Here is a 16,162-nt window from a genome sequence, read left to right on the forward strand (position 1 = left end):
GAAGGAGAAAAGTAGTTGAGTGTCATTTGCATAGCAATGATAGGAGAGACATTGAGAGGAAATGATGGAGCCAAGTGACTTGGTGTATAGAGAGAAGAGGAGAGGGCCTAGAACCGAGCCCTGGGGGACACCAGTCGTGAGTGGTGCAGACACTGATCCTCTCCACGTCACCTGGTAGGATCGGCCTGCCAGGTAGGATGCAATCCAAGTGCATGCAGAGCCTGAGACGCCCAGCCCTGAGAGAGTGGAGAGGAGGATCTGATAGAGCCTGAGACGTCCAGCCCTGAGAGGGTGGAGAGGAGGATCTGATAGAGCCTGAGACGTCCAGCCCTGAGAGGGTGGAGAGGAGGATCTGATAGAGTCTGAGACACCCAGCCCTGAGAGGGTGGAGAGGAGGATCTGATAGAGCCTGAGACACCCAGCCCTGAGAGGGTGGAGAGGAGGATCTGATAGAGCCTGAGACGCCCAGCCCTGAGAGGGTGGAGAGGAGGATCTGATAGAGCCTGAGACGCCCAGCCCTGAGAGGGTGGAGAGGAGGATCTGATAGAGCCTGAGACGCCCAGCCCTGAGTGGGTGGAGAGGAGGATCTGATAGAGCCTGAGACGTCCAGCCCTGAGAGGGTGGAGAGGAGGATCTGATAGAGGAGGGGAGGAGGGAGGAGGGGGAGGAGGGAGGGGGGGGAGGGAGGGGGGAGGAGGGAGGAGGACGGAGGTGGGGGGGAGGAGGGGGAGGAGGGGGAGGAGGGAGGAGGAGGGAGGGGGGGGAGGGAGGAGGGGGGGGAGGAGGGGGAAGCAGGAGGGAGGGAGGAGGGAGGGGGGGGGAGGGAGGGGGAGGAGGGGGAGGGAGGAGGGAGGAGGGAGGGGGAGAAGGATTAAGGAAGGAGGAGAAGGCAGAAAAGAGTTTCCGAGGGTCAGAGGCAGAAGCTTGAAATTTAGAGTGATAAAAGTGGCTTTAGCAGCGGACCCAGAGGAAGAGAAAGTAGAGAGGAGGGGGAGGAAGTGTGATTTGTCCTCCGGACGTTTAGTTTTCCTCCATTTACACTCAGCTGCCCGCAGCACAGTTCTGTAAGCTCGCAATGAGTCACTCAGCCACGGAGCAGGGGAGTAGGCAAACAGCCTCTAGTAAAGATGAGGTCAACTGTATTGTCTGCCTTGTGAGTGGGAGGGGACTGGGAAAGGGTCAAAAGGAGGGAAAAGAGAGAGTTGGAAAGAAATTAATAGAAGGCAGTCGTCGGGAGGTTGAAGTCGCCAAGTACGAACAGCTTATCAAGATCATTGATACACTCTCAAGGGTTACAGTGAGATTAGTAGGAGAACAGAGACCCGGAGGGGGTTACAGTGAGATTAGTAGGAGAACAGAGACCTGGAGGGGAGAAGAGAGACCAGGGGGTTACAGTGAGATTAGTAGGAGAACAGAGACCAGGGGGTTACAGTGAGATTAGTAGGAGAATAGAGACCTGGAGGGGGGTACAGTGAGATTAGTAGGAGAACAGAGACCAGGAGGGGGTTACAGTGAGATTAGTAGGAGAACAGAGACCTGGAGGGGGTCACAGTGAGATTAGTAGGAGAAGAGAACCCGGGGGGGTTTACAGTGAGATTAGTAGGAGAACAGAGACCTGGAGGGGGTTACAGTGAGATTAGTAGGAGAACAGAGACCTGGAGGGGGTTACAGTGAGATTAGTAGGAGAACAGAGACATGGAGGGGGTTACAGTGAGATTAGTAGGAGAACAGAGACCTGGAGGGGGTTACAGTGAGATTAGTAGGAGAACAGAGACCTGGAGGGGGTTACAGTGAGATTAGTAGGAGAACAGAGACCAGGGGGGTTACAGTGAGATTAGTAGGAGAACAGAGACCTAGAGGGGGTTACAGTGAGATTAGTAGGAGAACAGAGACCTGGAGGGGGGTTACAGTGAGATTAGTAGGAGAACAGAGACCTGGAGGGGGTTACAGTGAGATTAGTAGGAGAACAGAGACCTGGAGGGGGTTACAGTGAGATTAGTAGGAGAACAGAGACCTGGAGGGGGTTACAGTGAGATTAGTAGGAGAACAGAGACCTGGAGGAGGTCACAGTGAGATTAGTAGGAGAACAGAGACCTGGAGGGGTTACAGTGAGATTAGTAGGAGAACAGAGACCTGGAGGAGGTCACAGTGAGATTAGTAGGAGAACAGCCTCTAGTAAAGATGAGGTTCAGAGTATTGTCTGCCTTGTGAGTTGGAGGGGATTGGAAAAATAAATCAATCGAGAGACGATGTCGGGAGGTTGAAGTCACCAGGAGAACAGAGACTAGCGGTTAGCCATCGTCAGGAAGTTTATCAAAGTCTCAAGCTCATTGGATGAACTCTCCAAGGTGTGGAGCTCATTGGATGATCCCTCCAAGGTGTGGAGCTCATTGGATGATCTCTCCAAGCTCATTGGATGATCTCTCCAAGGTGTGGAGCTCATTGGATGATTAGTCCAAGCTCATTGGATGATCTCTCCAAGGTGTGGAGCTCATTGGATGATCTCTCCAAGCTCATTGGATGATCTCTCCAAGGTGTGGAGCTCATTGATGATTCTCCAAGTCAGGATGATCAGAGCTCATTGGATGATCTCTCCAAGCTCATTGGATGATCAGGTGTGGAGCTCATTGGATGATCTCTCCAAGCTCATTGGATGATCTCTCCAAGGTGTGGAGCTCATTGGATGATCTCTCCAAGCTCATTGGATGATCTCTCCAAGGTGTGGAGCTCATTGGATGATCTCTCCAAGCTCATTGGATGATCTCTCCAAGGTGTGGAGCTCATTGGATGATCTCTCCAAGCTCATTGGATGATCTCTCCAAGCTCATTGGATGATCTCTCCAAGGTGTGGAGCTCATTGGATGATCTCTCCAAGCTCATTGGATGATCTCTCCAAGGTGTGGAGCTCATTGGATGATCTCTCCAAGGTGTGGAGCTCATTGGATGATCTCTCCAAGGTGTGGAGCTCATTGGATGAACTCTCCAAGCTCATTGGATGATCTCTCCAAGGTGTGGAGCTCATTGGATGATCTCTCCAAGGTGTGGAGCTCATTGGATGATCTCTCCAAGGTGTGGAGCTCATTGGATGATCTCTCCAAGGTGTGGAGCTCATTGGATGATCTCTCCAAGCTCATTGGATGATCTCTCCAAGGTGTGGAGCTCATTGGATGATCTCTCCAAGGTGTGGAGCTCATTGGATGATCTCTCCAAGGTGTGGAGCTCATTGGATGATCTCTCCAAGCTCATTGGATGATCTCTCCAAGGTGTGGAGCTCATTGGATGATCTCTCCAAGCTCATTGGATGATCTCTCCAAGGTGTGGAGCTCATTGGATGATCTCTCCAAGCTCATTGGATGATCTCTCCAAGGTGTGGAGCTCATTGGATGATCTCTCCAAGGTGTGGAGCTCATTGGATGATCTCTCCAAGCTCATTGGATGATCTCTCCAAGGTGTGGAGCTCATTGGATGATCTCTCCAAGGTGTGGAGCTCATTGGATGATCTCTCCAAGGTGTGGAGCTCATTGGATGAACTCTCCAAGGTGTGGAGCTCATTGGATGATCTCTCCAAGGTGTGGAGCTCATTGGATGATCTCTCCAAGCTCATTGGATGATCTCTCCAAGGTGTGGAACTCATTGGATGATCTCTCCAAGGTGTGGAGCTCAATGGATGATCTCTCCAAGGTGTGGAGCTCATTGGATGATCTCTCCAAGGTGTGGAGCTCATTGGATGATCTCTCCAAGGTGTGGAGCTCATTGGATGATCTCTCCAAGGTGTGGAGCTCATTGGATGATCTCTCCAAGGTGTGGAGCTCATTGGATGATCTCTCCAAGGTGTGGAGCTCATTGGATGATCTCTCCAAGGTGTGGAGCTCATTGGATGATCTCTCCAAGCTGTGGAGCTCATTGGATGATCTCTCCAAGGTGTGGAGCTCATTGGATGATCTCTCCAAGGTGTGGAGCTCATTGGATGATCTCTCCAAGGTGTGGAGCTCATTGGATGATCTCTCCAAGGTGTGGAGCTCATTGGATGAACTCTCCAAGACAATGGATGATCTACTCAAGGAAAAATGTGTATCAATGTGCCACCAGAGCGATGACCAGATGCTCTCGGATTATGGTAGAAAAAGTAGTCAGATGAAGAGAGAGCAGCTCCAGTAGCGGGAGCTCATTTTCTGAGTTGTTCCAAGCCTCCGCCAGGGCCAAAAAGCTCAAGGAACTGATCTCTCCATAGGATGAACTTGGAGTTCTTGACCTCAGGTGGGCAGTTCCAAACGCTCAGAGACTGAATTCCACATGGGGTTGTGGGGCAGGGTGCGCTAAATCAGAAATAGCCAGGGGTTGGGGATCTGCCTACAGAGAGAGGATGATCTACAGAAACACACACATAGTGAGATCTGTAAATTAGGTAAGATCTCTCAAGTGAGAGAGTGATGGGAAACTACTCTATTTCCTTCCAGAATAACTCAGTATTAGTATGAGTTTAACAACCAGACCACCGTGGGAAAAACAGGAGAGACTGATCTACTCCATAATAGTCCCAGGATGCAGCTCCAGGACCCAGTCCCAGGACCCAGTCCCAGGACGCAGCTCCAGGACCCAGTCCCAGGACCCAGGAGGTGTCCAGGACCCAGTCCCAGGATGAGTCCCAGGACCCAGTCCCAGGACGCAGTCCCAGGACGCAGTCCCAGGACGAGTCCCAGGACCCAGTCCCAGGACCCAGTCCCAGTCCCAGCACCCAGCTCCAGGACCCAGACCCAGGACCCAGTCCCAGGACCCAGCTCCAGGACCCAGTCCCAGGACCCAGGACCCAGGACCCAGGACGCAGCTATTGGACCCAGTCCCAGGACCAGTCCCAGTCCCAGGACCCAGTCCCAGGACCCAGTCCCAGTCCCAGGACCCAGTCCCAGGACTCCAGATCCTAGTCCCAGGACCCAGTCCCAGGACCCAGCTACAGGACCCAGACCCAGTCCCAGGACCCAGTCCCAGGACCCAGCTACAGGACCCAGACCCAGTCCCAGGACCCAGTCCCAGGATGCAGCTACAGGACCCAGTCCCAGGACCCAGTCCCAGGATGATCTACAGGACCCAGTCCCAGGACCCAGTCCCAGGACCCAGTCCCAGTCCCAGGACCCAGTCCCAGGACCTGTCCCAGTCCCAGGACCCAGTCCCAGGACCCAGCTCTCAGGACCCAGCCCAGTCCCAGGACCCAGTCCCAGGACGGAGCTACAGGACCCAGTCCCAGGATGCAGGACAGGACCCAGTCCCAGGACCCAGTCCCAGCACGCAGTGGAGACACATGAACGAGGACACGTAGCACGCAGACAGAGACACATAGAACACGTCACACAGACAGGACACATAGAACACGAGACACGTCCAAGGTGACAGAGACACATAGAACACGAGACACGTAGCACAGACAGAGTCACATAGAACGAGGGACACGTCACGCAGACAGATCACGTAGAACGAGGAGTCACGCAGACAGAGACACATAGAACGAGGGACACGTAGCACGCAGACAGAGACACATAGAACACGTAGCACACAGACAGAGACACATAGAACGAGGGACACATAGCACGCAGAGCAGAGACACGTAGCATCAGACAGAGACACATAGAACACGTAGCACACAGACAGAGACACATAGAACGAGGGACACTCTAGCACGCAGACAGAGACACATAGGACACAAGCACACAGACAGAGACACATAGAACGAGGGACACGTAGCACGAGACAGAGACACATAGAACACGAGACACGTAGCACGCAGACAGAGACACAGAGACGAGGGACATGTCCACATGGACAGAGACACAGGACACGTAGCACACAGACAGAGACACATAGAACAAGAGACACGTAGCACGCAGACAGAGACACATAGAACGAGGACACGTAGCACCCAGACAGAGACACATAGAACGAGGGACACGTAGCACGCAGACAGAGACACGTAGCACGCAGACAGAGACACGTAGCACGCAGACAGAGACACGTAGCACGCAGACAGAACACAGTAGCACGCAGACAGAGACACATAGAACGAGGGACACTTAACAACCAGACTGCCTAGCACCCAGACAGAGACACATAGAACGAGGGACACGTAGCACCAGACAGAGACACGTAGCACGCAGACAGAGACACATAGAACGAGGGACCAGTAACACCCAGACAGAGACACATAGAACGAGGGACACGTAGCACGCAGACAGAGACACATAGAACCAGGACACAGCACCAGGAAACACATAGAACCAGGACACAGTCCCAGAGACACAGCACCAGGACCCAGTCCCAGACAGAGACACCAGTCCCAGGACCCAGACAGAGACACATAGAACAGGACACGTAGCCCAGGAGACACGTAGGACCCAGACAGAGACACGTCCCAGGACCACAGAACGAGGACACGTCCCAGGACCACATAGTCCCAGGGACACGTCGCAGTCCCAGGACCCAGTCCCAGGACCCAGTCCTAGTCCCAGGACCCAGTCCCAGGACCCAGCTACAGGACCCAGACCCAGTCCCAGGACCCAGTCCCAGGACCCAGCTACAGGACCCAGACCCAGTCCCAGGACCCAGTCCCAGGACGCAGCTACAGGACCCAGTCCCAGGACCCAGTCCCAGGACGCAGCTACAGGACCCAGTCCCAGGACCCAGTCCCAGGACCCAGTCCCAGTCCCAGGACCCAGTCCCAGGACCCAGTCCCAGTCCCAGGACCCAGTCCCAGGACCCAGCTACAGGACCCAGACCCAGTCCCAGGACCCAGTCCCAGGACGCAGCTACAGGACCCAGTCCCAGGATGCAGCTACAGGACCCAGTCCCAGGACCCAGTCCCAGCACGCAGACAGAGACACATAGAACGAGGGACACGTAGCACGCAGACAGAGACACATAGAACACGTAGCACGCAGACAGAGACACATAGAACACGAGACACGTAGCACGCAGACAGAGACACATAGAACGAGGGACACGTAGCACGCAGACAGAGACACGTAGAACGAGGGACACGTAGCACGCAGACAGAGACACATAGAACGAGGGACACGTAGCACGCAGACAGAGACACATAGAACACGTAGCACACAGACAGAGACACATAGAACGAGGGACACATAGCACGCAGACAGAGACACGTAGCACGCAGACAGAGACACATAGAACACGTAGCACACAGACAGAGACACATAGAACGAGGGACACGTAGCACGCAGACAGAGACACATAGGACACGTAGCACACAGACAGAGACACATAGAACGAGGGACACGTAGCACGCAGACAGAGACACATAGAACACGAGACACGTAGCACGCAGACAGAGACACATAGAACGAGGGACATGTAGCACGCAGACAGAGACACATAGGACACGTAGCACACAGACAGAGACACATAGAACAAGAGACACGTAGCACGCAGACAGAGACACGTAGCACGCAGACAGAGAAACATAGAACGAGGGACACGTAGCACGCAGACAGAGACACGTAGCACGCAGACAGAGACACATAGAACGAGGGACACGTAGCACGCAGACAGAGACACGTAGCATGCAGACAGAGACACGTAGCACGCAGACAGAGACACATAGAACGAGGGACACGTAGCACCCAGACAGAGACACATAGAACGAGGGACACGTAGCACGCAGACAGAGACACGTAGCACGCACAGAGACACGTAGCACGCAGACAGAGACACATAGAACGAGGGACACGTAGCACCCAGACAGAGACACATAGAACGAGGGACACGTAGCACGCAGACAGAGACACATAGAACGAGGGACACGTAGCACGCAGACAGAGACACGTAGCACGCAGACAGAGACACGTAGCACGCAGACAGAGACACATAGAACGAGGGACACGTAACACCCAGACAGAGACACATAGAACGAGGGACACGTAGCACGCAGACAGAGACACATAGAACGAGGGACACGTAGCACGCAGACAGAAACACATAGAACGAGGGACACGTAGCACGCAGACAGAGACACGTAGCACGCAGACAGAGACACGTAGCACGCAGACAGAGACACATAGAACGAGGGACACGTAGCACCCAGACAGAGACACATAGAACGAGGGACACGTAGCACGCAGACAGAGACACGTAGCACGCAGACAGAGACACATAGAACGAGGGACACGTAGACAGAGACACATAGAACGAGGGACACGTAGCACACAGAGACACATAGACAGACACGTAGCACGCAGACAGAAACACATAGAACGAGGGACACGTAGCACGCAGACAGACACACGAGCAGACAGAGACACGTAGCACGCAGACAGAGACACATAGAACGAGGGACACGTAGCACCCAGACAGAGACACATAGAACGAGGGACACGTAGCACGCAGACAGAGACACGTAGCACGCAGACAGAGACACGTAGAACGAGGGACACGTAGCACGCAGACAGAGACTGTGACGTAGAAGTCCGTCACTGGCCGCGGGCAGCATTGTTTTTAAGCTGTCCCATAAGGTAGACGTTGATGGCAGTACTGTTGTTTTTTTGTTCCGGAATCACTTGTAAATAAACACCTTTGCACAGAAGAACTTTTGCGGTTCCGCCATCTTTTTATTTTGATAGAGGTTAGGTTATCCAGTTTAGCCTTCTGGCCTACTCTACGTGACATATGGTGGCAGTGGTGGGATGGCGTACCGCAAATCAGTGAATTCCAACAAGAGAGGTAAAGGAATGCGTACAGGATTGCGTTCTCAGCAACAGCATCAACTGTCAGAAAAGGTACCTGAAGTTGAACCGGGGTGGAATACCATGGAATCGTCTGGTGAAGAAGAGGTCCACACCATGATAGAGATGAATGTTGTCGAGCCATCTTCAAGTGAATGGAGCAGCCCTATTGTCATTGTCCCAAAGAAGGATGGCTCTTTGCGCGTCTGCATGGACTTCTGTAAGGTGAATGCCATCTCCCAGTTTGATGCCTATCCCATGCCCCGCATTAACGACTTACTGGAGAGAATAGGTAGAGCTCATTACATCACCACATTGGATCTCTGCAAAGGGTACTGGCAGGTGCCCCTGGATGAACAATCCAAGGCCTACACTGCATTCCGGACGCCAATGGGCCTGTTCCAGTTCAAGGTCATGCCGTTTGGCCTTCATGGGGCCCCTGCGACTTTCCAGAGGCTGAGGGACAAGGTCCTCCAGGACTGTGACGATTACTGTGCTGCTTACTTGGACGACGTGGTGATCTACAGCCACTCCTGGGAGGAGCACATACAGCATCTTAGCAGAGTCCTGGGGAAGATTCATGAAGCAGGCCTCACGCTTAACCTCCTGAAGTGTGAGTGGGCGAAACAGGAGACAAAGTACCTGGGTTACCAGCTGGGTAAGGGTGAAGTTCGGCCTCAGGTGGAGAAAGTGGAGTCCATCAGGAATAGCCCTCAACCCAGAACCAAGAAACAGGTGAAGTCCTTCCTAGGTCTGGCAGGGTGGTACCGGAGATTCATTCCACAGTTTTCGACCATCGCTGTCCCTCTGACCAACCTCACTTCGAAGGGGGCCAGCAACCCTGTGAAGTGGACTGAGGAGTGTGAGGAAGCCTTCATGACACTGAAAAACCGACTGTGCTCATTCCCTGTTCTCCAGACCCCTGATTTTCAGAAGAGATTTCTCGTGCAGGTGGACGCTTCGGCTGTAGGAATTGGAGCTGTACTGGCCCAAGGGGAGCCAAGAGAAGAGCTTCCTGTGCTGTACCTGAGTCGGAAGCTGTTGCCCAGGGAAACCAGGTATTCTACAATCGAAAAGGAGTGCCTGGCTATAAAGTGGGCCCTAGATAGCCTCCGTTACTACCTTCTTGGGAGGGAATTTGACCTGCACACGGACCACAGAGCACTGACCTGGATCCAGACCATGAAGGACCGGAATTCCCGTGTGACTAGGTGGTATCTGGAGCTCCAGCCCTTCAGGTTCTGTGTCCGTCACAAGGCAGGAAAAGAGAACGTTACTGCGGACTACCTATCAAGGCTCCCGTACATGGTCGCTTCAGGAGAGGAGGAAGGTAATGTGACGTAGAAGTCCGTCACTGGCCGCGGGCAGCATTGTTTTTAAGCTGTCCCATAAGGTAGACGTTGATGGCAGTACTGTTGTTTTTTTGTTCCGGAATCACTTGTAAATAAACACCTTTGCACAGAAGAACTTTTGCGGTTCCGCCATCTTTTTATTTTGATAGAGGTTAGGTTATCCAGTTTAGCCTTCTGGCCTACTCTACGTGACAGAGACACATAGAACGAGGGACACGTAGCACACAGACAGAGACACATATAACGAGGGACACGTAGCACGCAGACAGAAACACATAGAACGAGGGACACGTAGCACGCAGACAGAGACACGTAGCACGTAGTCAGAGACACATAGAACGAGGGACACGTAGCACCCAGACAGAGACACATAGAACGAGGGACACGTAGCACGCAGACAGAGACACGTAGCATGCAGACAGAGACACGTAGCACGCAGACAGAGACACATAGAACGAGGGACACGTAGCACGCAGACAGAGACACGTAGCACGCAGACAGAGACACATAGAACGAGGGACACGTAGCACGCAGACAGAGACACATAGCATGCAGACAGAGACACGTAGCACGCAGACAGAGACACATAGAACGAGGGACACGTAGCACGCAGACAGAGACACGTAGCACGCAGACAGAACAATAGCACAAAAAACAACATTGTTTCCACACCTCACCAGATACAGACAACAGGCAACATGGAAAGCGAAAACACACAGCTAGGGACCATGTTCATTAGTCTGATTGATCTTTAGCCATGTCTTTATGTTTTTTTTGTGAAAGTGTGATATGTGGTGCAGTTATGTGTGTCTGATGGCAGTGTATTCCAGACATGGGAAGCTCTCACAGAGAATGCAGATTTACTAAAGGTGCTTTTCCTTAAGGGAACTATACAGTCACCTCTCATGGCAGACCTTGTGGATCTGCTGCCATATGTCTGGGTTTTCTGTTTAACTAAAGTACTGAGTGGAGGGGGAGGAGCCTGGCCGTTTAGGATCTTGAATACAAGACATGCGTCGGTGTATTGTACATGATTTCTGTGGATGTAACAGTGATGATGGCTATTGGACTTTGAGAGCCTGTTTGTAGACAGACTGAATAGGTTTTAATGTTGTACAGCAAGCTGGGCCCAACTAGTCAAGCAGTATGTTAAGTGGGGGAGTATCATAGATTTGAAGTACAGTTTTGCTACCTCTGTAGTCAAACAATTTCGTATAAATCGGAAAATTAGCGAGGTTGAATTTGGTCATTTGAGTTGCCTTTTTCACCGGCTTTTTAAAAGACAGGTTAAAATCAGATACCACCTGGAGATTCTCCCCTGACACACAGACATCTGGCTCAGTAGCATCAGAAGCAGACAGTTTTTTCACATTGAGATTGAAACATGAATCACTGAGCCACATTGTACCTCCCTATTGGTGAGTCTGTGGGTTGCCACATTGTACCTCCCTCACTCTCCGTTAGCTCGCTACTACCTGCTACCCCTCCCTGGTCCTAGTACTGTCCTCCCGTGGCTCCGGTACAAACCTCACAACTCCTTCCTCCCCCACCCAGCACCTACCAGGTTTCTTTGGCTGCTCCCCAGAGGCAGGTGCTGTTGAGGCTGTGGCCTGATGAAGAGAAGTGGTGGAGGAGTCTCTGATGTCTGGCTGCTGCTCGGGGAGCCGGTCGGGGAGCTGGGGTGAGGCGTTACTCACCGCATCTGGTTGGGGCGGAGAGCAGGAGAGGAAGTCAGACTGGACCCTCCCACCCTAGCACACACTCAATCTCTCTCTCTTTGTATCTGTCCCTTTCTTGCTCTCTCCCCCCTCTCTCTCCCTCTCTCCCTATCTCTCTGTATTCCTCTCTCCCTCCCCCTCTATCTCTCTTCCCCCTCTCCCCCTCTGTATCTCTCTCTCCCCCTCTGCATCTCTCTTTATCTCTCTCTCTCTCTTCCCCTCCCCCCCCTGTATCTCTCTCTTCCCCCTCTTTCCCTCCCCCTCTATCTCTCTTCCCCTCTCTTCCCCCTCTCCCCCTGTATCTCTCTATCTCTCTTCCCCCTCTCTCCCTCCTCCTCTCTCTCTTCCCCTCTCTTCCCCCTCTCCCCCTCTCCCCCTCTCTATATTGCTCTCTCTATCTCTCTTACCCCCTCCCCCTCTGTATCTCCCTCTGTATCTCTCTCTCTCTGTATCTCTCTCTCTCTCTTCCTCCCTCCCCCCTCTGTATCTCTCTATCTCTCTTCCCCCTCCCTCCCTCTGTATCTCTCTCTGTATCTCTCTCTCTCTGTATCTCTCTCTCTATCTCTCTTCACCCCTCCCCCTCTGTATCTCTCTCTGTATCTCTCTCTCTATCTCTCTTCACCCCTCCCCCTCTGTATCTCTCTCTGTATCTCTCTCTCTATCTCTCTTCCCCCACCCCCTGTATCTCTCTATGTCTCTTCCCCCTCCCCCTCTGTATCTCTCTCTGTATCTCTCTCTCTCTGTATCTCTCTCTCTATCTCTCTTCACCCCTCCCCCCTCTGTATCTCTCTCTGTATCTCTCTCTCTATCTCTCTTCACCCCTCCCCCTCTGTATCTCTCTCTGTATCTCTCTCTCTATCTCTCTTCACCCCTCCCCCCTCTGCATCTCTCTCTGTATCTCTCTCTGTATCTCTCTCTCTCCCCCCCTCCCCTCTGCATCTCTCTCTATCTCTCTTCCCCCTCCCCTCTGTATCTCTCTCTGTATCTCTCTCTCTCTGTATCTCTCTCTCTCTCTGTATCTCTCTCTCCCCTCCCCCCTCTGTCTCTCTCTCTCTCTCTCTGTATCTCTCTCTCTCTGTATCTCTCTCTCTCTGTATCTCTCTCTCTCTGTATCTCTCTCTGTATCTCTATCTCTCTTCCCCCTCCCCCTCTGTATCTCTCTCTGAATCTCTCTCTGTATCTCTCTTCCCTCCCCCTCTGTATCTCTCTCCATCTCTCTTCCCCCCTCTGTATCTCTCTCTGTATCTCTCTCTGTATCTCTCTTCCCCCTCCCCTTCTGTCTCTCTCTCTCTCTCTCTGTATCTCTCTCTCTCTCTGTATCTCTCTCTGTATCTCCCTCTCTCTGTATCTCTCTCTCTCTCTGTATCTCCCTCTCTTTGTATCTTTCTCTCTATCTCTCTTCCCCCTCCCCCTCTGTATCTCTCTCTGAATCTCTCTCTGTATCTCTATCTCTCTTCCCCCTCCCCCTCTGTATCTCTCTCTCTCTATCTCTCTTCCCCCTCCCCCTCTGTATCTCACTTTGTATCTCTCTCTCTCTCTCTCTCTATCTGTCTCCCCCCTCTCTCTCTCTGAATCTCTCTCTGTATCTCTCTCTCTATATATCTCTTCCCCTCCCCCTCTGTATCTCTCTCTCTATCTCTCTTCCCCTCCCCCTCTGTATCTCTCTCTGTATCTCTCTCTGTATCTCTCTATCTCTCCCCCTCTGTATCTCTCTCTGTATCTCTCTATCTCTGTATCTCTCTATCTCTCTCCCCCCTCTGTATCTCTCTCTCTATCTCTCTTCCCCCTCCCCCTCTGTATCTCTCTCTGTATCTCTCTCTATATCTCTCTATCTCTCCCCCCTCTGTATCTCTCTCTGTATCTCTCTATCTCTGTATCTCTCGATCTCTCTCCCCCTCTCTGTATCTCTCTCTATCTCTCTTCCCCCTCCCCTCTGTATCTCTCTCTGTATCTCTCTCTCTCTGTATCTCTCTCTCTCTGTATCTCTCTCTCTCTGTATCTCCCTCTCTCTCTCTCTCTCTCTCTCTCTCTCTCTCTCTCTCTCTCTCTCTCTCTCTCTCTCTCTCTCTCTCTCTCTCTCTCTCTCTCTCTCCCCCTCTCTCTGTATCTCTCTCTCTCTTCCCCCTCCCCCTCTGTATCTCTCTCTGTATCTCTCCATCTCTCTTCCCCTCCCCCTCTGTATCTCTCTCTCTCTATATATATATCTCTCTCTCTATATCTCTCTCTGTATATCTCTCTCTCTCTATCTCTCTCTCTCTCTGTATCTCTCTCTCCCCCCCCCCCTCTGTATCTCTCTCTGTATCGCTCTCTCTCTCTCTGTATCTCTCTCTGTATCTCTCTATCTCTGTATCTCTCTTCCCCCTCTGTATCTCTCTCTGTATCTCTCTCTCTCTTCCCCCTCCCCTCTGCATCTCTCTCTATCTCTCTTCCCCCTCCCCCTCTGTATCTCTCTCTGTATCTCTCTCTCTCTGTATCTCTCTCTCTCTCTCTGTATCTCTCTCTGTATCTCTCTCTCTGTATCTCTCTTCCCCCTCCCCCTCTGTATCTCTCTCTCTCTATCTCTCTTCCCCCTCCCCCTCTGTATCTCTCTCTCTGTATCTCTCGCTCCCCCCCCCCCCTCTGTATCTCTCTCTGTATCTCTCTCTCTATCTCTCTTCCCCCTCCCCCCTCTGTCTCTCTCTCTCTCTCTGTATCTCTCTCTCTGTATCTCTCTCTCTGTATCTCCCTCTCTCTGTATCTTTCTCTCTATCTCTCTTCCCCCTCCCCCTCTGTATCTCTCTCTGTCTCTCTCTGTATCTCTATCTCTCTTCCCCCTCCCCCTCTGTATCTCTCTCTCTCTATCTCTCTTCCCCCCTCCCCCTCTATATCTCTCTTTGTATCTCTCTCTCTCTCTCTATCTGTCTCCCCTCTGTATCTCTCTCTGAATCTCTCTCTGTATCTCTCTCTCTATATCTCTTCCCCCTCCCCCTCTGTATCTCTCTCTCTATCTCTCCCCCCCCCTCTGTATCTCTCTCTGTATCTCTCTATCTCTGTATCTCTCTATCTCTCTCCCCCTCTGTATCTCTCTCTCTCTCTCTCTGTATCTCTCTCTCCCCCCTCCCCCTCTGTATCTCTCTCTCTATATCTCTCTTCCCCCCCCCCCTCTGTCTCTCTCTCTCTCTCTCTGTCTCTCTCTCTCTCTGTATCTCTCTCTGTATCTCTCTCTCTCTGTATCTCTCTCTCTCTCTGTATCTCTCTCTATCTCTCTTCCCCCTCCCCCTCTGTATCTCTCTCTGAATCTCTCTCTGTATCTCTATCTCTCTTCCCCCTCCCCCTTCTGTATCTCTCTCTGAATCTCTCTCTGTATCTCTCTTCCCCCCTCCCCTCTGTATCTCTCTCTCTCTATCTCTCTTCCCCCTCCCCCTCTATATCTCTCTTTGTATCTCTCTCTCTCTCTCTATCTGTCTCCCCCTCTGTATCTCTCTCTGAATCTCTCTCTGTATCTCTCTCTCTATATCTCTTCCCCCTCCCCCTCTGTATCTCTCTCTCTATCTCTCTTCCCCCCCCCTCTGTATCTCTCTCTGTATCTCTCTATCTCCCCCCTCTGTATCTCTCTCTGTATCTCTCTATCTCTCCCCCACCTCTGTATCTCTCTCTGTATCTCTCTCTCTTCCCCCTCCCCCTCTGTAGCTCTCTCTGTATCTCTCTATCTCTGTTCCCCCTCTGTATCTCTCTCTGTATCTCTCTCTCTCTCTCTCTCTCTCTCTCTCTTCCCCCCCCCCTCTGTATCTCTCTCTGAATCTCTGAATCTCTCTCTCTGTATCTCTCTCTCTCTCTATCTCTCTTCCCCCCCTCCCCCTCTGTATCTCTCTCTGAATCTCTCTCTGAATCTCTCTCTCTATATCTCTTCCCCCTCCCCCTCTGTATCTCTCTCTCTATCTCTCTTCCCCCTCCCCTCTGTATCTCTCTCTATCTCTCTTCCCCTCCCCCTCTGTATCTCTCTCTGTATCTCTCTCTATCTCTCTATCTCTCTCCCCCCCTCTGTATCTCTCTCTGTATCTCTCTCTCTCTCTGTATCTCTCTCTCTATCTCTCTTCCCCCTCCCCTCTGTATCTCTCTCTGAATCTCTCTCTGTATCTCTATCTCTCTTCCCCCTCCCCTTCTGTATCTCTCTCTGAATCTCTCTCTGTATCTCTCTTCCCCCTCCCCCTCTGTATCTCTCTCTCTCTATCTCTCTTCCCCCTCCCCCTCTGTATCTCTCTCTCTGTATCTCTCTTTCCCCTCCCCCTCTGTATCTCTCTCTGTATCTCTCTCTCTATATCTCTCTTCCCCCCTCCCCCTCTCTGTCCTCTGTCTCTCTCTCTCTCTCTTTCTCTATCTCTCTCTC

At 52.1% G+C, this 16,162-nt stretch overlaps 1 pseudogene; it reads right to left on the reverse strand.

The window, feature by feature from the left end:
• The window catches only part of LOC123989575, a 144,737-nt pseudogene that overhangs the window by 3,011 nt on the left and 125,564 nt on the right, over positions 1–16,162 (reverse strand).

The sequence above is a fragment of the Oncorhynchus gorbuscha genome, linkage group LG11, assembly GCF_021184085.1.
Source record: "Oncorhynchus gorbuscha isolate QuinsamMale2020 ecotype Even-year linkage group LG11, OgorEven_v1.0, whole genome shotgun sequence".
Classification (NCBI taxonomy): Eukaryota; Metazoa; Chordata; class Actinopteri; order Salmoniformes; family Salmonidae; genus Oncorhynchus; species Oncorhynchus gorbuscha.